We start from the raw sequence: 19,308 nt of genomic DNA, 5'->3' as shown, positions 1-19,308 counted from the left end.
TAGACACACCCAGAATAATGTGTCTTTTTCTACATGTGAAGCGCTCCTGAGTAAAAGACGCATAAAATTAAAACCACTGTAAGAGCTCCGTTACATAGAAAAAACACATCTAGAAAAATATACCGTAAAATATGGACTATGAACCGCACCCAGTACATATTCAAAGGTAAAAAAAAATGTGTACATACATAAGGCGCACCTGACTATAAACCGCATGTGCCCACTTTAAAACATGGGATTTGCAAAGGTTGCAGGCCACTGCGCTTTTGATAAATAAGTACGTGTCTGTACGATGTCACCAATCACTGAAATACACCTTTCAACATATAACTGGAAAACGTATGCTCTTTGGGTAATAGATATGAGGACAATTTCAAAATATACTCATCAAAGAATCATCACGATCAATCTGAAACAAGATAGCAGAAAACAATGAAGCCGGGTAGCTCACCACTATGTCCCCTGGGGCTTCTTCAACTTCCTTGAATAGAATCCAACACGTTTACTCCAAAACCCATAGCAGCTTTACAATGACAAAATTTAGTTCTTAAATTTCAGCATGCGGCTATGAATCAGGTGCTCTATGTAGTCTTTAATTTATGTGAGTCAAAATATTGTTGTGATTTTTTCAGTCGACCCAAACGCAGGAAGCATTGCAAGGTGCTAAAAAAGATGTCATTTAATAACAAAATCATCAATAAAGTAACGAATAATTGGTCAAAACAACAATAAAACTGAAACAGAAAACAAAAAACAAACTTCAAAAACCAGGATGGAACTGCGAAGGGGATGGTATTCATGGTGGAAAGTGGATGAGAAAAAATAAAAATTACCCCACAATAGATGCTATTGAAAATGTCCATATGAAGGGTCCGACTAATTATGGACAGGTGTGGGATGATTGTCACACCCTTACCAATTACAAACCAATTAGGCACCCTCTGATGGACAGAGTCAGACCAAAACAAATATGGAACCCCCAAAAAATGATACCAAAGGAGTTTGACAGTGATGTGTCAATTTCTCGTGCCAAATAAGTGATTAGCAAGTGCGACACAGTTCTTAGGTTGGAAGTTCAAATCCAGCTACCAGCCTTTCTGTGTGGAATTTGCATGTTCTCCACGTTTTTGCGTGGGTTTCCTCCGGGCACTCCGGTTTCTTCCCACATTCCAAAAACATGCATGTCAGGTTAATTGGCCGATCCAAATTGTCCGTAGGTGCGAATGAGCGAGTGAGTTGTCTGTCTCTGTGTGCTCTGCCACTGGCTGGCAAGCAGCTGAGGGTGTCCACTGCCCACTGCCCAAAGATAGCTGGGATGGGCTCCAGCACCCCCGCGACCTCACTGTGGATAAACGGTGCAGATAATGGACGGATGTAGCTATTCCTGACTTCCTGTATCCTTTTTCTCTGCAAGTAATGGCGAAGTCGGTGGAAAGAGGGCAAGCCTCAAGAAGAGATTTGGGAAGCTAAAGCAGAAAGCAGCCTGCACGTCCACATGCACCAGTGCAACGTGCAGCCTCAGAGGTGTAGTAAAATTCCACCCGTGGGCCGGCGGCAAGAGGGGGCGGGAGTGCCCTAATGCGCTAATGGTGCTTTAATGGTGGCCAGTGGGGCTTCGCTGGCAATTAGAACAGGAAAAGAAAGAGAAATAGGAGCGAGCCGGGCCCGGGATGTAGCACTCCGGGCTAATGAACCTGATTGAAAGCACGCTTGGACATCTAAGACATTTTCCAGGTCCAAACACTAACAGGACCCTCACAATCTTCGTACTATCACACAAAGCACAGAGTTCATGACACGTGTGTTAAACCCATGGCAAACTGGCCAAATAATCCCCCTCCACATCTTTTTAAGTGGCCAGGAAGAGCTTAAAATGTCTTTACGTCGAAAGATAAAAAGGTCAATAGAGTGCTTTGACCAAAAACTGTATTCCCCACGATACCTGTGAACTGTGAGATCCGTAGAGTGTTTGCTAAATGTCAGTATTTTATATCGATACCAATGAGTTGATTTGAAAAAGAAATGATCCTAGAAAATATCCCAAAGATTTTTTGTTTTGCGATACAGAGCTAGCTTTACATACGAGATTCATGTGTTCCCTGATCGTGTGTAGAATTACTCGTATCTCGACCAAATTTTCCTGATACGAAATAACTGAATACAAATTGATTAGTTCAAGGCCTCCCAGAAGACTCCCAGTTAACCCTAAATAGATTTAAAAAACAACTTCTTAATTGCTAAAAAATAATTGAAATAGAAGTTCAACAAAAAATGAAATTATATAATAAATAAGGTGATAATAGAATAACTTTAAAGGGACAGTGTGTGGTATTTAATGGCCTCCTAAGGGTACAAAAAAAACTTTCATTCAGCATAATAAAAACATTGATTTGAATAAGGGGTAAAAATACATGAACTATCATACAAATGTTACATTTTGTAAAATATCATAGGTCGAGAAATTTATTTCTTTTACACAGTAGACTAAGGGCCCGGCACAACACAGGCAACACAGTGCCATCTAGTGGTCGAGTATAACACATTGAGGCTTAAGAGGCACGGTCTTTATTGATTTATTGGTTAAAAGGTTAAAATGGTTTTGTATGTGTTTTCTTTTTTTGTAGATTTGTACATATTTTAATCATATTTCCTGTGGTTTTTCGGTGTGTTAATATAAAAATTTAAAGATTATTCTATGTTCTTCTTTGATCTCTTTTATTTTATTTTATTTTTGGGAGAAGTAGTGAGTAACTATAATTACTTACTTTTTAAAAATATCTTGCCTATCACTGTCTATAACATACAATATTAGATATCTGTAATGAGATATTTTCAATGCAAACTGTAATAATTGTGACTTAAATGATTAACACATTCAGAGTTACTTTACATAAAGGAGTAGTTGCATTTATTTTACATACAAAGTACGTTAAGTTATATTTATAAAATACATCAGGCCCTTTTAAGGTTACCCTTTACACTGATGTGGCCCCAAGCTAGTATGAGTATGAAACCCCTGTAAAATTTACAACTTTTCCCTTGATTAGTTATTTTCCTTTTTTGGACTTCACATAATAAAATAAAATTTGTGTTGGGAGTCATGAGTTGAGTTAGCTTCTGTTTGGTTGGTGGGAAAGCTTTTGACACTAGCGTTAACTTTCATTACAGCCTCTGAAAACACTAGATGCAATTTTAATAAGCCTTTTCATAAAGCTTCGTGGTAATCAACCGGGGAGGCAAAACAAGAGAGTGCTGCCTTTTTCAACACTGCAATATATGACCACTAGATGTTGCTGTATTGTGTATTGCAACCCAAAACTAGGGCTACAAAGCAAGGGGTAAAATGTGAACTACGGAAACCCAAAGCCACCAAACTTGACCATTTTCATCATACTTTTTTGCCCAGCCATCCACAAGGTTTTGCAGTGGTGGCGCAGTGGTAAGCGCATGTGCGGCACAGTTCTGAGGTCATACCTAATTGGTAAAATGGCGGCGCCCTCTGTTGGCTGCGGCTGCATCGGCTCGCTACAACGGGTCAGGTGTATCGACATTTCGTTCTGTGTACATTGTTACAAAGAATGACAATACAAAGGAAATTATTATTATTATTATTATTATAAAATCAAACCTCCTGTGTGTAACTTTAGCATGAAGATAACGCTTACCAAACTATTAGCTTCACTCAAAATCAATAAATCCAACAAAATTATTATCCTAGGTGTCACTTTTACCGGTAAACATCTCTTCCAAGACGATAAGCCGCCTCGCTTCCTCTTTTCGGGTAAAAAAAAGTCATTTTAGAACAGGGCAAGGTTGAAATGAACAGGCCTTGAGCACACTCTTGCCGTTTGGTGTGAAAATAACACATGAAATGATATACAGTACTGGTAATAAAAATGTAAAACTCAATAATATAATGTTGTGTAATAATTTCTCATGTCAGTCTTACTGGAGTATTAGTCGCACCCCTGGCCATACGGTACTGAGATCATTATATCAGGCCGCATTAAATCATCCAACGGGCCGGATCTGGCCCACGGGCCGTGCTTTTGACATGTCTGGCACAGATTAACCCTCCTCTTGTCTTCGGGTCAAATGGACCCGCCACTGTGTTGCTAAAAACCTGATATTAATATTTAATTTCACTTTAAATGTTATGACTTTTCCTAGAATAGTCCAAACATTGAAAAAAGTAAAATTGTGTTTGGATTCTAATTTCCATGTAAATTGTAGAAAAAGTATGGTCTTTAAATGAGGACAACAAGAATTAGGATGATGCGAAGTGGTGCGCTATTACTCTCTCTCGGGTTCTATGTGTGCAAAAATTCCCTCCAGGCGTGCACCGAATTAAAAGCAAAGTAATGATGGAGGTGCAAACGAGCCTGGTAAATTGCGATCTGATGTTTTGATTAGGAGAGCTTGTTGAGCTCATTAGTCTCTTTGCGCGTGCGTGTGTGCGTCTATGCAAATCCTTGTGTCTTAATTATGGAGGCGGCAGTGTCATTTGGACAACGTATCAAGAGGGTTGCCTCTCCCAAGGCTCACTTTGTGTGTATTTGTGCGTATCTTCATTAGGTGAACATCAGGTGCCAATTAGCCATCGTAACAAGTCCCTCATTTTAATGTTCTTTCTTTTGACATGAAGCAGCAGTAGGAACCCTGCGATGTCTGTGTTTTGACGCCTCCTGTTGGTGAGCTGGAGCCCCTGCATGCAACAGACCACCCTTTTCCGTCCTCTTTTGAGCAGATTTATAAACACGCATTTGTTTTTGCGGGCCAATTAAGTTAAGCGCCTTTGGCCACAGCATGTAGTGTAGCACCCAGCATTCTTCACAGCATTGAGCTTATTATGAACATCCAAAGAAAGTACTTTTTACAGGAAATGGGTTATATGCTATAGCAAGAGTCTCCAACGTGGTGCCCGTAGGCACCGGTAAATCCCCAAGACCCAACTGGTTCTGAAAATATCATGGGTCATTGTGATTTTCTAGGAGATAGGATTCGTAGCTTGCATGATATGTAGTGGTTGACTGAGCCTATTCTAATCTCTTATAGCTACAACCAGGATTTGGGGGTAACGGAATACATGTAGATAGATAGATAGATAGATAGATAGATAGATAGATAGATAGATAGATAGATAGATAGATAGATAGATAGATAGATAGATAGATAGATAGATAGATAGATAGATAGATAGATAGATAGATAGATAGATAGATAGATAGATAGATAGATAGATAGATACTTTATTCATCCCCGAAGGAAAATTCACTTTTCCAGCAGCATCCCTGAGCTGAGAACAATCGAAAATAACACGGGAGCTGCTGGAGTGGCTGCCATTCGTGACGGCGCCGGAGAAACGATTCAATTTGAATCATGTACAAACAAACAAACAATTGAATCATGTACAAGAAACGATTCAATTTGAATCATGTACAAACAAACAAAGAATTGAATCATGTACAAACAAACAAACAAAATATTTATGTTTCAATAAGTGGAGTGTTAATAAAATGGGGGGAAAATAATTTCTGATACTGATACTAATTTTAAGTTACCTGTCCAAATGAATGTTGTGCCATCTCACCTTTCCCACTCTCTCTCCTGCAGTTGACTTGCTGCTGCTCGTAATGCCATTGCGTAGCTAGGATACAAAAAAAATGTAATTGTATTCAGAAACAGTTAGGGGAAAAAGTACATAATCAAATAACAGGTATGTTGACGTTATTTTGCAAAATCACAATTTGATTTAAAACAATATTTTGTATACATAATGCGCCGATAGATGGATTATGCCATAATTTCAATCACTGAAACAAGAGAAAGAGAGAAAGAGAGAGAGATAGAAAGGTTAGGTTTACACACACGCAGCAGGTACAAGGGCAAGCTGAATCTGTAGCACAGATTGTACAGACTGACACCTTGTCCACCACTGCATGTTTGTCAGGAGATGTTGCAATTGTTGTTTTTGTCTTTATTTTATTCTCTTTCAATGTAACACTCATTTTGTTGAATTTGCGTGAGCCTGCAGTTTCATGAGGCTCATAACATGTGCGTATAAACCCTTTGATAGCCTACATCGTGCGGGACGTCAAATTCGAAGCTAGAAGCGTACCTAATAGTTGTCATAATGTTGTGTGTTTGTTTGCCGGAATTGGAGAAAAAAACGTTAGTGATCGTAAATTGAAGTTTTATATGTTTATATAGATATAAGAAAAAAGAATAGTGGTATGCATTAAAGTGAAAACATTGGACCAAGACACTCATGAAAAAACGCTGGGGTTTGCAGTGCACACTTTGAGTAAGAGAAATTAAAAAATTTTGAAGGTTGTTATTGAGTCCATATCACTTGTTATATCAACAAAATATCCTGTTATTTTCTTAGCTTCAGCTAACTGTTAGCATGTAGCATTGTAAACACAGTGAGGGTCGAAAATTAAAACGGAAACACAGTTGAAACAATCGTTGGGCATACAATCCAAATCATTTATTAGATTTTTTTAATTATTCATGTATTTTTTAATTTATTTTTCATTTTTATTTTTTTATTGTGTACCCAATGATTGTTTGCGATCAGCAACATCCAAGGGGACAGAAAGAAAGGGAGATAAAAATCGTACAGTCCATATATAGTAGATGCCACAGTTTTATGCATCCATACTTTATGTAGTGTACTGTAGGCCTTTGCTCTTGGCTGCCATGTACAACCCATGTACACTTTGTAAATACTCAAATGAAGCTCAGTTTCGGAGAGTGGGGTAAACAAGCATGGTACACGGTTGAATTTGGTGAGTGAGGTGAATAAAAATATCCTTTATTCGATGTCAAAATACCAACGTGGAAACAACGTCTATTTGCGTAAGGTCTTTGCTCCCACGTCACCCTTTTAATCGGAATACTTGTAAATACCATGGATAAGGGTTTTTTTTTGTTTCTCTCCAGGCATGTAAATAATTCATTCAGAATGCTCTAAAAATACAACTTCTGATCCCAGTCTGACTATTCTCTGCATGTTAACATAGTCATTGACAATTGAAGAAATGTCTGAACGTTGTAACAGGAATTAAGTTGTCGGCTGACTTTTTCAGATGTTCCTGTTACGATCTGGTAGACCGCCTTCCACCAGAGGGCGCCAACCGTGTTTGGAACTGGGCACATGTGTGTCCTATTACAATACACTTGTCCCTAATTATCCTGACCTTTTGCAATGACCTTGGTCGGGCCATTTCTATTTCATATTCCATCACTACATCTGATTTCATTTTTGTTTCATATTTCTGGTTTGGACATTTTGTTAGTTGTTTTGAGCCCTCTAGTGTTTTGTTTGTTACTTTATTCCTTGCATTTACACTTGTTAGGACATTTTGTTCATAGATTAGCGCATCTGTTAGTTTGTTACTTTGCTCTTCGCATTTTCCATTTCTGGTTTCCGTCTTTGGTTCTGGTTTGGACTTTTTCAGGTTTGATTTTGTTTGAAAATGTCATTTGTTTTGTGGTTCCTTGTGTGTTACTTTGTTTCTGGTTTCCCTAGTAAATACCATCCTTTTTTTAAACACCTCTGTCTCGGGTCCTGCTATCCCTTCACAGGGGTCCACCCGCAAAACAGTCCCACCCTTAACGTGGCATAGCCCCACATTAACCTTATTTTTACTGATGAATGCGCATTTTAAAACGGTCAAATGCTCCAAGAATTTGATTCTGCTAAATTCTTTCTCCTTTAATAATACAGGTATTGTTGGGACATGGATATAATCAGACTGTATCTAAAGCTTTGGAGTAAAAAAAGATGATAAAGGAAACAACAAGATGCAATAGGATGAAAATACCATGTGTTATACGGTATATACGATACGAAAACCATACATGCAACAACGGGGCAACAGTTCAATTTGATTGATCGTGATTGACAGATCCCCTTCAATCATTCCACCCACTCAGGATGCAGCGGACCATGTGCACCCCCAACTGAAGCTGGGGTAGGACGAGGTGGGGGGTGCTTAAGGGTCCCTAAGGTGACAGGGATTATTCGAGGTCTCTCTGGAGGGGTCATTAAGGCGGCTATGATTAGCTCTGATCCTAGCGCTCACACATTCACACATTGATCTTTCCTGGTTGGCTCACATCTGCTTAGCATAGGACCATGAAGGCGGAAATTTGACACCTCATCATCACTTCAGCCAACAAATGTGCGCGTTGAATCAAGTTAGGAAATGTGGTTTCCCGTTTTTGCCCTCTAGAGGTCAGTATGAGTAAACTGCTAAAATGCACCTTTACTGGGCATAAAATCGATGGCACAATCTATGCAAGGATGTTGTCCTAAGCGGGTAAAGTTGGTTAGGACGGGTCTTTATGTTAGTTTAACATTGTGTTGAAGCCAGGAAAACAATAAATGGCCTGGAAGCAACCAAGAGTCAGTTATATGATTACAATACCTAGTCCTAATATCTGGGTGTGTCCTAGTTCACGTGTCCAAAAGTTTCTGTACGTTGTTAAGCATCTCAGGGTTTAGTGTTTGAACACTCCATCCATCCATCATGTTTTCATACAGTATCTATCACAACACTCTCGGTCAAAGGTTGCACTATAACCCGGCTATTAGGCGCGATAATCTTAGGGTAAACACTGCCGTTGCAGGCCTTTACAAAACGGCTGTCAAGACAGCTATTAATAAAATAAACTGACTGGGGCCTCTCGTTCGCAGGAGGAACTTGAATATTATTTATAGTTGAAGGACAATTCTATATCAACACTTAACATTCTGTGTTGCACAAGTGAGGTAAGTATTTGTTTAGAAAAGTTGTTGCACTTTTTATTTCTTTATTTAAAGGTACAGCGAGTAATCCTTGACCACTCTATGTGTATGGTGTTGCACAACCGAAAACGAGAAGCACATGGAAGAATACAAATAAGGAGAATCAGAATGACCTAAACACAGAATTATTTTCCCTCGCTTTTAGGCTTAGCTTTTGTGAAGAAAGAAAAAACTCAAATTAAATAAAAGTAAAACAAAAAGGATTGAAAGAAAGAAGTTAAAAGGGTGGAAATTAATGGTAAAACCCCCGAAAAAGCCTGAAAAATGGGTGTGAAATGACAAAGGAAAATAAAAATTGAAAGAAAAAAGGGAAAAATAATCTATAGAAAGAAAAAGAAGTAAAAATTTAAAAAGAAAAGAGAAACAAGATCCGTGGGATCGACAGCGTTCTCCATTCGGGGCATGGTGCTGTGGAATACTCTGCCCTCTGAGATCCGATTTGCAGCTTCAGTGGAACTGTTAATATAGGCTTAAAACAGAACAGACATATATTTCATAGATTAATAATGACCTATTAGTCATGTTGATGATTTCTATGTATTGTTTTGTTGATGCCATTGCAACATCCATATCAGCCTGGTCCTCCTGGAAGGGGGATTATGTCATGTGTGGCTCCTTCTCAAGGATTCTTCATTTTCCTCATGCTGAAGTTTTGAGTTTTTCTTGTGATTAAGGGCTATACAAATAAACATGAAAATAATACAAATAATTTAATTAACTTAAAATTGACGTAAAAAGAGCAAAAGTTACTTTACAGTGGAACAATGTTTTCACTATGTTCTATTTTTTACTTTTTCGTCAAAATAAAAGATCACTATGTTCTATTTTTTACTTTTTTGTCAAAATAAAAGATATAATTAAAACCATGTGTAAAAGAAGAGAACTAAATCACGGGTTGTGAGGGTGCCCTTGGCAGGAAGACAGCAGCCAATCATGCCAGCTCTATGAAGGTGAAGATCATCTTCTGTCAAAGGCCAATTTATTTACCGCCAAGTATTTTCAAATTGAATTTTGTACTTTAATCAAACTTAATTTCCATTTATTTACTATTTGGGAGGGTTAAGGAACAGTTAAAAATTGTGACGCAATTCAGTATTAGTCATTTATCTTGGGTTTTGGTTGCCGTAGTAATCATGTATTGTTTTCCGTAAAGACAGACCTTTTGTTGTCAGGTACTAAAATAAAAGAAAGTCAAAGGTGAAGGTTGTGAAAAAACGCTTTGTGTGGGAGCGGGCTTTTTTGCAAGCACATTGTTGAGCATGACTCAAGCCACCTACAGACTTGTCTAATAAAAAAAGCAGAGCTCACCTCTGACGTCTCCAATGTCCTCAGCAGACGTCAGCAGTTTCTTGATGGCCCAACAAAACTGGAAAATCCAACTTCTTGGCTTATTACTGTTGCATCATAAAACACAAATGAAAATAATTGGCAGTCTAAAACTTCTGTGAATGTGTTGAAATCATTTTCTGGATTGAAAACGACAAATGATTTTTGTCCATGGTCCATGATATTTTCCCACACGTATAAATTCTATGATACAAATTCTGAAGCCTATTGTTAATTTGAATGAATCTACAACGAACAGTCTTTGTATTGCCAATCACAAAACATTTCTGTTACATAAAATAATCTCGAATCTTGAATTTCTCTCTTCAGGGGATGAATAATAATAATAATAATAATAATAATAATTTCCTTTGTATTGTCATTCCATGGGCTCCTGTACTGATCAAATCAAATCAGATTTGATCTATAAAGCACTTTATAGCCAATGAATTGCCCCTCAAAGTGCTGTATAAATACTTCAGTGTACAATAAGACAATAAAATCCCCTCCGTGGCTTACAATTCATTATAGAACATAATCTGTGTTACAGTAAACTATCCACATCTTAATTTTCCCTTTGGGATTTGTTGAAGGATTATTTGATCACATTTTAATGTCTACAGTTTTTTTTTGTCTATGGGCCAAACACATAAAATAATCCATTATTTATTAACAGACGCAAAAAAGGTGTTTCCTAAAGGTGGATGGCATCGTTTGAAGTGTCCTTAAAAAATTGATTATTTACTCGACTAATGATGTGTTTACAATATCCAAATGAGTTCCAAGAGCCCTTTTAAAAAATCCACCACGTCTATTTGGTTACATCTTACTTTTAGCAAAGCTATTTGAGCCGCGAAACACATTAGGTAGGAGACATGGGGAAGGAGGTGGAGAGTAACTTCATGCATTTTCTAATTGTAAGCGTAGCATTGAAATCGTGAACGTAAGAAGAGGCCTGTTTCAAGTATAGTCCAAACGCTTACCCCAAACCCCAAGAAATATGAAAGATGAAGTTAATCGAGTGCGTCTAAAAAAGGCATGTACCTGCACACGCATCATGAACAAGCTGATTATGAATGCAATCATGACTTCAAGGCAGGAGAAGGCCCTAGAGAGTAAAAAAGTTCCAAATTCCACACAGATTGTTTATTCTACAAAGCCTTAAGGATAGTCGGACAACTGGGTTGGCAATATTGGCGCTTAGTCGAGCATTTAGCAGACTGGTCTGGCTGAAAAGGGCACAACATTACAGTTACCTTTGGTCTTTGGGCTATAGACAGGAACCTAAATCATGGACTGTAGTCCATGGTCAATGGATGATCCTTACAAATTATCCTTTGTCTGCAGTACACAGACCTTAACAATGGACTATAATTTATGGTCTATGGCTTATGGCCTCTAGTCTACACCCTATGGTGCATGACCCTGATTTGGCAGTGTCTGTTTTGCACCTTTAAACACCTTGAACTTTCCGCCACTTCAAAGAACACGAGACGAAACCACAAATTGACGCACAGGCGTGTTTCTGTCACGGAGGTTCTTCCCTGCGGCATTCATTCTCAGATGTCGTTAAAGCTTTGGTAGCAGTTGCCAAAGCATGTCTACTCCAGTTAGTGTCATGATGAAGTGCCTCTACGATCAGGTGATCCACCGTCATCTCCTGATTTACCCACTGAGATCCAATTGCTACCCACGACACAATAGGAGGAAGCGATCCGCTTGAAGTAAAATGGCTCTGTTCAGACACGTCCAAAAGATACACACAAATCTGTTAGGGTCTAGCACCTCTGCCTGCAGTTCCTGGCTCCCCCACATGCGTTCATCATTGCTACCAACAAGTCATAACAAAATCACCATCTTTATTGTAGGCTGTCATTTCATAGCACGGCGTTGTGAAGGAAGTTTGTGTCATAAAATGGATGATAATGACTCAGAATAAGTAAATGATTCAGGAAGTAAAAAATTGGACTTACCCAACTGGGACCGGAAAAATGCAATAAGGCCCCAACAAGATATTAATGCATGTCATTCGGAATGACAACTAACATTTTTTGCAAGGACACAATGCTAGCTTTTAGCATGAAAAATGACAACACTAGTTTTTTTAGTACACTGAAAAGACCAATGTAACTGCGAGATATAGTCTTTCTGAATGTAAATAGTATCATATACAGTCTAGGTATTTTCCTTCTCGTCACATAAAGCACTGTCAAATTGAAAAATAAAAGAAGGTACATCTTATCATTTGATTGACATAGTAGAAAGCAATTCATAAATGTAATTGTATTAATATTCATAGAATAATGTAAAAATTAGTTGTGCCTCACCTGCCTCCCCTGACTGCACATCACTATGATTGCTTATTGTCTGGATGAATGAATGAAAAATATTTCTTGCGGAGCCCAAAATATATCTGCAATTCACATATGTGATTTTGAATCTTGCCTGTGCATTTATAAAGACATATGATTTTTGTATCTTGAGTAAATCACAAATATATTTGTTTTAAGACTTATCTGCTCCCGTATAGGTAAGTAAAAATGACTAAATAAAAGTAAAAATGATTACAATATGAAGCTTACATTCTCAGTTGCAGGAAGTTCTTACCATTACGATGCACCATTGGGCAAAGCTACCTTATTTTTTTGCATGGCCCATAATAAATGATAATTGATACACTATCCTTGCACTAATACACATTTCACAGTGCCCTGTTTAGGTGCAGCATGCACCTGACCTCTTGAGCGCAACCCATAGGGGGTAATGATGCTTCACGGGACAGTTCCTGACAAAGTAATGCCAGCTGTAGTTAAACACGAGAGAAGAAAAGCAACACCACCAGAGAGCAGTGTCTGTGTCATGTTTATGCAGACTTGTTTAGAATCATGGCGACAATTTCAAGCTTTTACAAACACTTTACACACAATTATGGCACTATTTAATCCTTGAAAACACGACAATAAAATTCAAGCATATTCAAGGATGTCTGGCAACCACATAAACTCTTTTGCGCGAAAAAAACCCCCCAAAGGTAACTTCAAAGTTAGCAATAAAGTTAGCATTAAACTTAGCATCAAACTTAGCATCAAACTTAGCGTCAAACTTAGCGTCAAACTTAGCGTCAAACTTAGCATCAAATTTTGCATCAAAGTTAGAGTCAAAATTAGCATAAAAATTTTAGACTGTATTAAATGTTTGCTATCCAATCATTGTAAACAGCGTAAGCTTATTCATAATTGATGGTTGCTAATTCATCACCCGTCTGGGAGACTAACCTAATCAGCTGGCCGACATGTTGGCACGTATAGTGTGTCGCCAGCCTCGAAGCCTGCAAGACGAAATGGAGGCAAAGTGTTTATTAGACGCACATATCATATCGAGTTCCAGTGGATGTTGCATCGGTTTACTGATGCATTGTTGACACGCCGAGTGTGAGACGGTGTTCCACAGAACCTGATGCTAGCTGATACTATATGTGTGCTTGTGCATCTGGAATCTCCCTGGTAATGTTGTAATTTCATGTTTGCTTGTCCCGTACTAGTTGCTGAATCTGAACCTAACCAATTTTAAGGTGATTTTTTTTTAAATTTAGTCAAATTATAAAACAATTGTTTTTTGTTTTTTCACTTTGGTTATCTACCATAGATTCTGGACTACATAGTGCACAGGCGTGCTAAAATTTAAGAGAAACTCAATTTTTTCTTTTTACAAGCAACACCTGATATGAAGGCACAGACTTAAACTGTTAGGGTGTGATGTACCTCCCACCAGCAGAGGGCCCCAACCTGGGTTTGAACTGGACACAGGTGTGTCCAATTATTTTACACCTGTGCCCAATCATTCAGAGCCCTTTCCAAGGACATATTGAACATTACACCTTGTCAGGTCATTGTATCATTTTTTTAGTTATTTTGCAATTGTCATCCATGTTGTCATTGTCATTTTCACTTCCACCACCACACCAGGTATGTTTGGGTTTGTTTATTGTTTTCTTCATTACTTTGCTCCATAAATTTCCAGTTCCAGTGTTGGTCTTGTTTCTGGTTTGGATATTTTATTGTTTTAAAAAGCAATGTTTGTTTTTACCATGTGATACCTTGTTTTGTTTATAAATGTCATCCCTTTTTTTGAGCACCCTTTTCTCAAGTTCCTTCCTCCCTCACATAGGTCCATCACCTTCAAAACCGTAACATAAAAAGCCATAAAAATTTAATTATTTACGCCCACTTCTTGTGTCCCTAGAAAATTGTTAACCATTTAGCTAAAATCATACATTATACTGTACTTCCTTTTAGCCTCTGCAGGCAGTGTTGGAAGTAATGCGTTTATAAGTACCTACAAAATACATCTGAATACAGTTAGGGTGGTGCTGTCTGAAACACAGAGTACTTAGATGCGGATGCTAATTTCTCCCTACTGATATTCTGGTATTCTTCCTACTGTTAATACTTGCATCCACAGCTATAAAACAAAATACTGAAGTCAGGGGGGTCAGTTTATTTGCACATATTTTGTTGTGAGTCACCAGTGGCAAATGATAGGGAGTGTGTGGGTAGGGGGTTGTTGCTTATACAGAAACCAGAATAGCATTGGGTAAAGGATGAACACATCATTTATGGTAAATACGTGCTGAATTTTGGTCTTTATGTTTGTAAAATAATTTGTTTGCAATACACTCTGCCTGGAGAAAAAAATAAAACTTCTTGGGTATTTTGCAGGAATCGAAACTAATATTTGAGTGATTTGAAGACAAAAGACAAAATGGATTTTGAGTGTCTCAAATGTTAGTCTGTAAGCTCTTAAAATTGCACAAGCTGAATACAAAGTATGTTGTTACCAGCACATACTATACCATCAGCTGATGTGGCCTTTGAAGGTAAATGAGGTTCCTTCCTCACTGGCAAGCAAGCTGGATAGGCTGGCAAACCTTTATATTAGGAGGTGGCTGGGGCTGCCAAGATGCCTCTCCGACGTGGGCCTCTTTGGTCGGAACATACTCCAACTGCCGCTGCATTCCATCAGCCTAGGATACAAGAAGGAGAAGGCCCGGATGGTTATGGATTTGAGCGAGTCCTCCGATCATCTTGTTAGATCAGCGGGCACCAAAGTTCAAACAGGAAGAAGGTGGAAGGCAGAAGAAGAGGTCGAGCAGGCAATCAGCAGGTTAAAACATCGCGAAGTGGTTGGCAGGATCCAAGTAGGGCGAGCAGGTGCCCCTCTTCTGGTCAAAGGCTTCCAGGCGGGAGAGGAAAGAGATGGTGGTGACGGAAGTGATAAGGACTGAGCAGGAACGCCATACCATCAAAGCAGTTTCCCAGAGCAGACAGGGCATCTGGATAACATGGGAAGAGGTCATGGACAGGCCTTTGTCGTGGCGCGACCTGTGGAAGATCCCTCAGGCCAGGCTCAGCTTTCTGATCCGGGCAACCTACAACACACTACCCTGCCCCCAAAATGTACATTTGTGGTTTGGCACTGATGCGAGCTGCCCCCTTTGTTGTACCATCAATGCGAGCCTTCAGCATATCCTCTCAAGCTGCAAGATGGCACTTTCCAAAGGCCGCTACAGGTGGGGGCACGATGCCGTCCTTAAGATGCTGGCAAAGGTAGTCGAAGGTTGCAGACAGAAGGCAAACAGTCAACCAGCTCCTCCATCAAATCACCTCATCCAGTTTGCAAGGGCTGGCGACAATGTTCGCAAAAACACCAATGCCCCTCGCCCGTTACACTCTGGAAGGCTCCTCTCGCCCGCCAGCGAATGGAGAATGAAAGTTAACCTCAAAAGGCAGTTGCAGTTCCCCAGGGAGATAGCAGAAACATCATTGCGGCCAGACATTGTGCTGTGGTCTGTAGCCAGCAAGGCAGTCCTCCTGGTTGAGCTCACTGTCCCTTGGGACGAGGGAATAGAGGTAGCATACGAGAGGAAACGGGCGAAGTACGAAGACCTGGCATCCGAGTGCAGGGAGGGCTGGAAAACTACAGTATGCCCAGAGGAGCTGGGGTGCTGGGGTTGTGTGGGCTCCTCAACCTCCCGCCTGCTCAGAGACCTTGGATACACAGGAGCTGGCAACCGGAGAGCAATTAAAGAGCTGTCAGAAGAGGCGGAAAAGGCCAGCTTCTGGCTGTGGCTGCGGAGGAATGACAGGAACTGGGGGCCTTCAAGCAACACCTAGGGCATCAGTGGGGTTGGCAGGGAGCTGATGACCCAGTCAGGCCCGAGTGTTCAGGGCACACGAGCATTCCAAAGGCGCCGGAGGAGGTGCGTCAGGCAGAAATGCCCAGCAGGAAGCCCACCATCCTATATTTCCATTTGTTGTCTATAATCTGAGGGGTAACACAATTACTTTTCAAATGAAGTAATAAGTAACTGTAACTAGTTATTGATTTTTAATAACAGGCCCAACACTGCTAAAGATGAATGTAGTACAGTACAATGTGTAGATATTGACTGGGAAACAAGCTTTATTTGATAGGGAGGAGTTAACTTTAGACTGGGTTGTTACGGCGGAGTCACAGGGAAATCCCGGGGGCATTTTTTTCCTTAAATCAAATCAATATTTCTTTGGGCAGCCCTTTAATTGTGGTAACACAATGAATTTTTAAATCAAGTAATTATTAACTCTGATTAATTAATTTCAGTAAAAACTAACACTGCCCGCAGGTAACTTTCTGAGGATTATGACATCTTTACAAATGCTCTGCTTTACATGTCAACGATGAATGAATGAATTATGGCCACATCCCCCCTTTCAACATGCACGGACAGGAGAGTTTCGTCATAGAAAGAAAGAGCAACCGCTCGCCTCTTGTGTCTTTCTTGTCAAAGTGGCGTCATCTTTGAATGAATTCCAAGGACTTCCTATTACCATATATGGCCACAACTACCGCAGAATTTGCAGTAATAGTGAAATACACTCTGTGTGTACTGGAATCTTACACATATCAGTTATTAAGAAAAATGTATGTAGACGTCCTTCACTCTTATTGACATGATTGTTGGTATGTTTTTTTTTTAGCTTAACAAATGTTTTTACCGTCCTTCTCAATCTGTTGTGCAATATATCGGAAAACATAAGCAATACCTGACTCATAAAATGTGTTAGTTACACTGATAAGAAAGGTCTGCCCTGATTGTTAATTATTTCTTAAAACCTTTTCAATTTAGGTTATTTGTAAACTGGCAGAGTGGAATTTAATTGCTTATTGTATACCATCTACAGTGCTAAGTTTTTTTTTTTTATAAAAGATTCATTTTTATTGTAAATTTTTCCTTCTTGGGTTTACACCATTGGATGGCAGTAAAATGTCATAGACTTGCTATAAAATTAAGGGCAGTGATGTCCCACTGCATCACTGCTGAAACCACTAAAATAGTCTTTTTTATGTGACAGGAAGTAGCTTGGCATTGAAAAAATGTCAGGATGTGTATCACCTAGAAGAATGTATTGAACAAATGTCAGTCAAGCCAAGTCAAGTCACATTTATTCATTTAGCCCTTAATCACAAAAATGTCTCAAAGGACTGCACAAGATTACAACGACACAATTACCTGATCTTAAACCAACATGCGGGCAAGGAACAACTCAAAACCTCAGCGTGAGGAAAAAGAGAAACCTTGAGAAGGGACCTCAAGTGGTAATCCCCCTTTCAGGATGACCAGGGTGAATTACATTTAGCATTAAAATACACAAACATAATAAACACTGGGTAACATGTTGAAAATTTGTCCGTAAAGTGCATGACAGCAACGACCCCCCAGCCTGCAAACTAGTCCGGAAAGTCTATGACGGCCACGACACAGCTTCCCATCTCTGCCAGCTGGTCAATGCAGGCGTTGACATGCTTCAGGTCAAACGCTGGTCCGCTGACTCATGTCAAATCGTCCTTCTCCTGATTGCAACATCCTATGCTGTCTGGTAATCCTGAAAGGGGGAATCCACATGTGCGGTCCCTTCTCAAGGTTTCTTCATTTTCCTCATGTTGAGGTTTTTGAGTTTTTCATTGCCCTCATGTTGGTTCCAGATCAGGGGATGGTGTAATAATAGTCTGAAAAAATAGTCCGTGTAATAACCTGTGAAGCCCTTTGAGACTCATTGTGATTAAGGGCTATACAAATAAAAATGACTTGACTTGACCTAACTTGACTTGACTCCTTCTTATCACCACCAGGCAGGCAGTCCGAAAAAGACAGGACAATACAGAATATGAGGTGGGCATCAATCATAAGCTTTGGAATAGAAGTGTGTCTTACGCCTTGATTAAAAAAACTTCCATTGAGGTTGCAGATCTTGTCTACGGAGGCAGGGCATTCCATAGCACCGGGGCCCGGATGGAGAACGCTCTCAAGCCTGCAGACGTCTTGGCTCTTGGAGTCACAAGTAAACCGACATTTTCCGAGCGCAGACTCCGTGCAGGAACATAGGGGGAAATCAAATCAGAGAGATAAGAGGGTACAAGTCCATGCAAACATTTGTATGTTAATAAGAGAACCTTAAAGTCACATCTTAAGTGGACTGGGAGCCAGTCCAAGTTGGCCAATACAGGAGTAATATGCTCAAACGTTTTGGTTTTAGTCAAAACTCTAGCTGCCGCTGAAAACTTTTAATGCTAGACATCGGGAGACCAGAAAGCATTACATTACTGTAATCAAGCCGAGAAGTAATAAACGCATGAATTAAAACCTCTGCATCTGATTGGGACAGCATCGAGCGAATCTTTGCAATATTACGGAGGTGGTAGAAAGCTATTCTAGTAATATTTTTCACGTTTGACTGAAATGACAGATTAGGATCAAATATAACACCTAGATTTTTGACCGAGTCACTATGGGTGATATTACATTTGTCTAGTTCAGGGCAGTGTTTGAAAACAACTCACGACACTGAGCTGGACCAATAATCAACATTTCAGTTTTTTCTGGGTTCAGGTGCAAAAAATTAAGTGACATCCATCTTTGAATCTTAGTAAGGCAAGCCTCCAGATTTCTACAACTTAACTGTCCAGTTGTCCCCAGTGGCACATACAGTTGAGTGTCATCTGCATATCAATGAAAACTAATATTATACTTGCGGATAATGTGACCAAGCGGAATCATATAAATATTAAAAAGAAGGGGGCCAAGTACAGAATCCTGTGGAACACCACAGGGGACATTAGAGTGTTTAGAG

The 19,308-nt window shown here is 39.5% G+C and overlaps 1 long non-coding RNA gene across 1 annotated transcript in view; it reads left to right on the top strand.

Annotated features, from left to right (window-relative positions):
- Positions 1-3,097, top strand: part of LOC148349682 (uncharacterized) — a 5,118-nt gene extending 2,021 nt beyond the window's left edge. Inside the window, exon 2 of the long non-coding RNA XR_015847435.1 lies at positions 1,415-3,097. This is a non-coding gene — a long non-coding RNA (uncharacterized LOC148349682). The remainder of the gene's footprint in view (positions 1-1,414) is intronic.
- Positions 3,098-19,308: the final 16,211 nt, after the last annotated feature.

This window comes from Urocampus carinirostris, chromosome 17 (genome assembly GCF_059441175.1).
Source record: "Urocampus carinirostris isolate Australia breed hairy pipefish chromosome 17, RoL_Ucar_1.0, whole genome shotgun sequence".
Classification (NCBI taxonomy): Eukaryota; Metazoa; Chordata; class Actinopteri; order Syngnathiformes; family Syngnathidae; genus Urocampus; species Urocampus carinirostris.
This window is presented reverse-complemented; position numbering and strand designations above follow the sequence as displayed.